Raw genomic sequence first — 8,493 nt, 5'->3', positions numbered from 1 at the left:
CTCCTGCATAGAGCAGTCCAAAATCGAGATTATGGAGGAAAAGTTATTTAATTAGCAGACCCAGCTTACATAACGGAATAGAATACTTAACACCTGAGTCTAGAGCAGCTGGCTTGGGGCTTCCCCAAGAGCTGCAGGCAGCTCTTACTTCACAGCTGCCTGACCAAGAGGGCCCATGGAAGTGGTCTTTCCAAAATGATCCAGAACAAACATATTCCCTCTCCTGCCTTCGAACGTGCAAGCTGCTTATAACCCTGAGAACGACAGTTTCTAACATCAGCAGTTTTAAGATGCATTTTCCCACAGCACACTATCATTTTATCAAGATGAATGTTTGATAAATTGGTAAATTAAAAATGGTATCTTTTTTGATTTAATTTATATTTCTGTGATTACAAGAAAAATTGAACTTTGGCCCACTTATATTTCTTCCTATGTGAATGATCTGTTTAGATTATGAACCTGTATTTCTGTCTGCTAACATGTGGGAAATATTTTTTTCCCCAGCTTTCCATTTTCATTTTAACTTTATTTGTTGACATGCTAAACATTTACACGTTTGCATAGTCAGATCTCTCAGGACTTTCCTTTCTGGTGTCTGCCTTCTGCGTTATGCTGAGAAAGACCTCCCCTACCAAAGTCACATAAATAATCACTTAAATGATTGTTTACTCCAGTTGGAGTTTTAGTGCAGTGTAAGGACTCCAACTTGATTGTTTTCAAATACAGAGCCAATTTCACATTAAAGTCTTTTATTGAATAATCTCTTCTTTCCCCCACTGCTTTGAACTGCTACCTTTATTGGTTTTGTAAATCTTATACACCAGTTCCTTTGTTTTTAAAATCCTTACCTCCCAGGGATGTTAGAATGATTAAATGAAATAGCATCTTCAGAGCCTTTAACAGGAGAACATAGAACAAGCTCCAAACATATTGTTTCTCATCCCTACTCCTCTTTCCCAGAACTGTTTCCCCTCCTGATGCCATATGCATCTAACATTTGACTTCAGGATTCTGGGAACAGTTCCAGATACACAGAAGGTGCTTACTAAGGCCTTTACCATTTGGGCCCCCAAACTGCTTTTTGGCCTGTTATCATCTCAGGCAAGGTGACCTTGCTCATGAGGGCTGGAAGGGTGAGCCCCTGGGGAAGATGGTAATTATACAGTGCCGAGGAGGTAGGAGGGGGTGGTCAGGAAAGACTTCACAGGGGAGGTGACCTTGTAACTGGGACTAGGAGGGGAGAGGAATTGGGCAGTCAGAGGAGAGAGAAGGGGCATTCCAGGGCAAGGGAACAGCATGATCAAAGTAGGAGTGGGCTGGGGGACATTGGGCAATGGTGGAAGTTGAGTGGGGCAGAGGGATAGGGATAGCAAGTCAGGAAGGGTGTGCAGGGAAAGAATGGGGCTTTCTTTAAGTGAGAGAGTCACATGACTATACTTGTATTTTTGGAAGATCTTCTCAGGCCAGGCAGGGAGACTAGGGCTAAGAGGCTGCTGAGAAAACCCAGATAAGACGGGGTAGTGGCTGGGACTAGAGTGGTGGCCATGAGGATGAAAGGAAATAGTCAGTTTCCTAAAATATCCAAATAGATGAAATAGAAAGACTGGCGGTGAGTCGGCGGAGAGGGGAGTTGAGGATGACTCCCAGCTGTCTGGCCTGGGCAGCTGGGCTGACGGCGGAGGGTTTTCTTCAGTGAGCACTGGAGGAGGAGCAGGTTGGGGCCTGGGTTGGGAGGACTTGGAGATTGATGCGGCGAGGTAGGGGTGGAGAAGACACTGAAAAATTCAAAATATGCAAGCTCAGTGTATTGTTGCCTATATCCCAGGCATCTGTTGTAGAAAGACAGAGCCAAGGAAGTGGCAGAAGGGCTGGTAGGAAGTGGACAGATTGAAAAATATTTAGGAAGTTGAGTCAATAAGATCTGGCAGATGCTTTAATTTCTGGAGAGATAAATCTGGGCTAATACCCCTAGGGAGAATTGGAGACTGATGATGCCTTTTCTGAGATGGTGAACACAGAAAAGTGGAGATTTGGTGGAAAGGTCAATTCACTAACTGAATAATTCTCAATTAAGCACCTACCTGCTATATACCAAGGACTTTTGTATTTAGGCTAGAGCAATGACAAGATCTCTGTCCTCATGAGATGTACATTCAGTGAAGAGAGCTAGAAAATAAAGAAATAAGCAAACATATGTTAAGTGGTAAAAAGTGCCTTGGAGGAAAATAAAGTGGGGAAGGAGGCTGCTGTTTTTAAAGGCATGACTAAGGAAGATCCCATTGAGAAGGTGTCACGTGGGCAGAGACTTGGAGGAGGAGAGAGCATTCCAGGCAGAGGAAACTGCAAGTGCAAAGGCCCTGAGGCAGGAACATGCTAGATGTGTTTCAGGAACATTGAGGAGGCCAGTGTGGCAGGAGCAAGGGGGAGAGTGGCAGAACATGGAGTGGGAGAGATAGCAGAGGCAATCCTCTGCGGGGGCAGGTAGGTCATTATAAGGACTCTGGCTTTTATGCTGAGAAAGACAAGAAAACTTTCTGGAGAGTTTTGAACAGAAGAGAACCCATAGCTGACCTGTATTTTAAAAGCTTAAGAATTCCTTGGTCTTTAGATCCCAATCTCACCACTTTCTAGCTGGGTGATGTTGGACAGGTTATTTAATTTCTCTGTGCCTCAGTTTCATTATCTGTAAAATGAGGATAATTATAGGACTCAGTTTGTATGGTTACTGTGAGGATTAAATAAAGTTAATATAAAGAAAGCACCTAGAATAGTTTCTGGCACATCCTAGCACAGTAGAGTGGGAGCAGTTATTATGTTAATAGTTATTTCATGGCTGCTGGTGTTGAGAACAGACTGGAGGGGGCTGAGGTAGAAGCAGGGATGCCGTTTGGGCAGCTCCGGCAATGGTCCAGGAGAACGAGAGTGGCATGGACTAGAGGCCACAGTGGAAGTGGAGGGCAGTGGTCAGAAGTAGGAAGAACTGACAGCATCTGTCAATGGATTGGTGTGAAATATGACAGAAAAGGGAACCAAGGATGGCTCCAAGGATTCTGCACTGAACACATGGAAGAGGAAGCTCTATGAGCTGGGGAGGCTGGAGGAGCAGTTCCAGGGAGGGACATCAGGAGCTGGCCTTTGAGCATATTAAACAGGAGGCGTTGAGTAGGTATCTCAGTGTTAAAGGCCCTTGTCCATACAAGTGGCTTGAGCAGGGGAGGTGCACTTGGGAGTGGTCAGTTTACAGTGGATATTGAAAGCTGTGAGACCAGATGAGCTCACCAAGGAAGTGTGTGTGGATGGAGAAGAGGGCCAAGGATGGGTCTGGGAGCCTGCCACATTGACAGCTGGGGCTCAACTGTCGCTACCGCCCAATCGATGTGACTTTCGAAAAGCCTGCAGACTTTGGAAAAAGCTTGAGAAAAAGGCTTTGGGTATTGTTGGTGCTCTCTCAAACGTCTGAAGTAGCATTTCTAGGACGTGTAATTGGGCCAGGCTTGGGAAGGCACCAGAGATGGGTAAGCACAGAGGAGGATGGACGGATAACCAGAGCTGAAGCTTCTGCTGATCCAGAAACATTCAGAGCTGTGGGGAATTTTTGCATAAAAAAGTCTTTAAGCATATGTAAATTACCAAAAATACATAAAAATAGTTCCACAAAAGGCAGCAGAGTGGCTAAGAGCAGGGGTTTTGAAGGTGGATGCATTGTGGTTCTTCAGGCTCTGCCCCAGTGTGACCCCAGCTGTGCCCAGATTCTCCTCTATAGTGTGGGGTCAGCTTAGTGCCTCTGTCCCCAGGGGCTGAAGAAGAGAAATAGATGATGCTGACAGAGTGCTGGCCCTAAAAGAAAAAACAGTTTTCTTCTATACTTCTACTCACACTGACACTTCTGACACCACCTGCGTGGCGTTTTCCCCATACCAACCAGTTCTCTGACACCAGCCGGGAGTCCTTACCTAACCCTATCCAGTTCTGACACCATCTACCTGGAGTTAGCATCCAATCAAGCCCACAAGTGAGGGATCAGTTCCACAGACTGCCTTCACCCTGGATACCATTTTTGACCTACTGGATATAAATCCTAAGTTCCCATGACCCCCTGCTTGGGCTCAATAATTTGCTAGAATGGCTCACAGAACTGTGGAAGGTGCTTTACTTACTTATTACCTGTTATTATAAAAGGCTACATCTCGGGAACAACCAGACGGAAGAGATGAATAGGGCAAGGCATGTGGAATGGGGTGGGCACACCATTCTCCCAGCACCAACCCGGAAGCTCTCTGAACCCCTTTGGTTAGGATTTTTACGGCAGGTTCATTATGTAGGCATGATTGATTAAACCATCAGCCACTAGTGATTGAACTCAATCTCCAGCCCCTCCCCTCTCTCCAGAAGTCAGAGGGTAGGGCTGAAAGTTCCAATGTTCTAATCACATGGTTGGTACCCCTGGAACCAACCCCCATCCTTAGGGGCTTTCCGAAAATCACCTCATTTACATATGCTTAGGTGGGGTTGAAAGAAGCTTGTTATGAATAACAGAAAACATTTCTCTTACCCACATCATTCAGAAATCCCAAGGCTCTTAGGAGCTCTGTGCCAGGAACCAGGACAGATGAAGACCAAATATGTATTTCTTATTATACCACAATATTACAGGTCCACAATCAAGTGTAGTCATCTAATTGACAAGGAGACTAAAAGAAGGGGAAAAAAAGATTCAGAATAGAGTAACAGGGAAATAGAGTAGGGGCTGGAATCAGCATTGTGGGCAGGCCTGAACTCATGGGCATGTGACCTGTACAGTCACCCAGGGCCCTGCTCTCAGAATGGACCGAGCTCTTGGTTTCATGCTCTGCATTAGCTATCTTGAAATTTTTTTTTTTGGTTGTTGGGGTGGAGGTAATTAGGTTTATTTTTTCATTTACCTACTTATTTTTAACAGAGGTAGTGGAATTTGGACCCAGGACCTTGTGCATCCTAGGCACACACTCTACCATTGAGCTATACCCTCCTCCCAAATTATTTTTAGGGGGCAGGTAATTAGGTTTATTTTTTTATTTTTTGATGGATGTAGTGGGGATTGAACCCAAGACCTCATGCATGCTAAGCAGGCACTCTACCACTGAGCTATACACTCCCCCTTGAAATTCTTAATAATTTTCTCCTTGAACTCGTTTTATAAGAGCAGTCCAATGAGATGATGAAGCATGTGTGTGAGCAGAGACGATACACCAGGTGGCAGCAAGCAGGCCCTGGCCAGCAGGAACGGCAGGCAGTGGGCAGCCTGGGGGCCCGGCAGGTGGCCTGGCCACCAGGCGTGCACCCACATGGCTGGGCAGTCTGGGACACTGTGGGGCTGCAAGGGGCCAGGATCTACGGCCAGATTGGCAGCAGCAGAAGATGGCTGCTGTCCACCAAGGCGGTAGCGAGAGAAGGGACCCCACGTGGAAAAGCTTGTCCTATCGCATCTACACAAATATAAGCTCTATGGCCCATGTCTGGGACAGGAACTGCCTGAACTCACGCAGTAAACTGTCAGTAAATTATTATAAAGCTAAAGCACCCACATGGACTTTGCAATAAAGCATATCACAGAGTCGTTAGAATTCTTCAGAGCTTAGAACTTCTGGTTTTGAAAACTGCTGCAGCATAGCAAAGCAAGCATTCATAGGCTTTGAAATAGAAATTAAATGTAAAGATCATATTCTGCAGGAGAGAATTCTATTTTCATGTGAAATTTCACTATTCATAAGGACGGCAATTTTAAAATTATTTTTTCCTTGCAATCAAAGACAGAGCAAGCAAATACATAAACAGGTTATTAAAATTATATACAAATCATGAAGTCACTTTCAGTTTCTGGTACAACTTCCACAAGTTAACGGAATATGTTAGGGGAAACATTAAAATGTCACTGTATAAATTTACATGTAAAATACAAATCAGATTTACATGAAAGTGTTTGTATGAAGAGTTAAATCTTTTTAGAAAAATTGTTCCACAAGAAACATCAGCTCTAGATGTACTAACGTTTATATTTTGAAACAGTTTATCAGAAATTTCTCATGTGACAGCCTATGAAATATTCTTAACAGCTCCAGTAAGATGCCACATCAGCGTAAAGATCCTCATCAAAATTAAAAATGATAAAACATTATTTGTGATCTTGCATTTGCCAAAAATGACTAGCATAGCTTTCAATTATGTCAATTGAAATGAAGTTGGCAAAAGTATACACTTTGATGACTTTAATAAATGAATTTGCAAAAAACTGAGCCAGAAAAATCTAATGATCAATCAGATATCATATCAAGGTACTTGTTTATTATATAAAATTATGACAACAAAATTACTTTCGGAATTTTAGGTTTATGGTGTTCAGTATCACTATTCCCCCTTACTTATCATTATAAGTAGTAAAATATTTTGAAAGGAAAAATCTTTATATTTTAGTCTTTAACTGCACTTTTTTTTAATTGCTTTTTGAACACGAGGCCTTGCATTTTCATTTTGAACTGGGCTCTGCAAATCATGTAGTGGTCCTGATTCTGAAAACTAGTATTTTTTTTAAAAGGATTTTCACATTTCCCCAAATTGTCCTGACTCTGTGACAACCCTTTCAGACTTTTACAGACTCCCGTTAAGTCCAGTGAATGACTTTCACCACATTTTTAAAACCCGTATCGCAGTGTAGATGGCTGGTCATCTTGGAAAGATGACACTCTCCACCGTGATGTCCTATGCATCCCTTTTTGGGAAGCATCTTCTCGACCTGAGACTCATTCTTCTGAATCCCCTCCCTACCACAGATGGCAGATCTGAGTCCTACCATGCCAATTTTTGAAGTCCTTTAGCAGGTAATGTATGTGACAAGTGCTCTGGTAACTGTGAAAAGTGAAGGAATTACCTGAATAACGATGATGAGGACAGAAAGGACAAATAGAAGGCAGTGTCACCACTAAATAATCACAATTCAATTAATCTTCTTGGAGGCTGGGAGGAAAGGCTGTCACATTTGAGGCTTAGCGTCAAGCCAAAGCCAGCGTGTTCCACATTCCACTCCCAGGGATCCACTTTCTAACGCGGGGATGGGGAGACAGCAGCCTCAGGGGCGGGCCTTCCAGGGGTGGCCAGCTTTTGATTGTGGGCAGCCCTCAGGCCTCCTTAAAGCAAAAGGAACAGAGCCTGGGTAGACTAGAACCTACCATTTTCCACTTTCTCTCAAAATACGCACCTCTTCCGGGCTCCTCCCACTCCCAACTGACCAATCCCTCCGCCGCATTATGGAGGAAAGCAATATGATTGGCTTAGCCATAAAGCCCCTATCCCACCCTTTGCACCCGTCAGCCTATAAGGGGACAGCCCGCAGATTACGTGTTCACCTCTGTCCAATTAGAGGCCCAGCGGCGACTTCCCAGACCGGGACTGAGGCGGAACTTGCAGACAACAGGAAAGTGGGCGTGGCCGGCACTGTGACGGACAGGTCCACACAGAGTGCCGAGCTCCCCTGCTCCTCCAGTGCTAACCTCCAGTGCTTCTTCTAGTATTTGGGAAACTTTATCATACCTACAGCACCCCTCTTTACTCAGTCCATCATTTACCAATCTGCTCCTTCGTCAAATGTATCTTGACTTCTTCCACTCTTCTCATCACCATGGTGACCATCATGTCTGGACAATGGGCAGCAACCTCTTGACTACCATTGTCTTTTTAAAGCACACACCAGGATGGTCACCCGCCGCCCTTCAGTGGGTTCCATACAGTTGTAAGTAACCAAATCCCTACTCAAGGCCTCAAGGCCCTGTGACATGGAACCCAAGTACTGTCAGCCTGTCCCTCTGCATTCTCTCCTGTGTGTCCACAGCTCCCAAGCTCTTCCCTGCATTCCAGTTCCTCTCTTCAGAATGCTCACCAGCCCACCTTCTTGCCATCAAAGCCCTGTTCATTCTAGAGAGCTCAGGTTAAGGGTCATCTGCTCAGAGGGGCTGTGTCTGAGCCCAGGTCTAAACTCCATCTTCTGACATTCTTTCAGCACTTAACACACCTTAGATTTTTGCTTGCTTATTGGTTTAACATTCATCTACCTGCTGGAAGACCACCTGTGCCAGGGCAGGGGCTGTCTACCTGGTTCAGTGTTGAACTCCTAGGGCTCAGCACAGTGTTGGGCCCTTTATAGGATCTGGATAAATACTGTGCCAGCTCATGGCTACTAACTTTAAAAACACTGTCCTGCAAACATATGTGTCCATAAGAGCATGGGAATGGTCTGGAAGAAATGAGGTCAAGCTCCTAATCTTGGCTGCCTCTGGTGGTTGGGGATGGGACCAGGATAGGGAGTGGTGCACTACACGTAATGTTGTGGGGCACTGGCTTCAACTGTAATGATTTTACTTTTCAGCAAACTATAATGAACAAATAAAGTATGTTCCAGGTCAGGGGAGACAGAGGGGATGGGCAATGCCAAGCCACACTCAAGAAGAACAAAAAAACACT

The 8,493-nt window shown here is 44.7% G+C and overlaps 1 long non-coding RNA gene across 1 annotated transcript; it reads right to left on the bottom strand.

The window, feature by feature from the left end:
* Positions 1-765: 765 nt before the first annotated feature.
* On the bottom strand, positions 766-7,068 carry LOC140700513 (uncharacterized). Its single transcript, XR_012078922.1, has 4 exons — positions 6,908-7,068; positions 4,556-4,694; positions 2,085-2,169; positions 766-1,778 (listed from the first exon to the last, which is right to left on the bottom strand). It is a non-coding gene; the product is annotated as an uncharacterized lncRNA (long non-coding RNA).
* Between the last annotated feature and the right edge of the window lie 1,425 nt (positions 7,069-8,493).

Source organism: Vicugna pacos, chromosome 12 (assembly GCF_048564905.1).
Source record: "Vicugna pacos chromosome 12, VicPac4, whole genome shotgun sequence".
NCBI lineage: Eukaryota > Metazoa > Chordata > Mammalia > Artiodactyla > Camelidae > Vicugna > Vicugna pacos.
The sequence above is the reverse complement of the archived record's forward strand: the minus strand, read 5'-3'. Positions and strand labels throughout refer to the sequence as shown.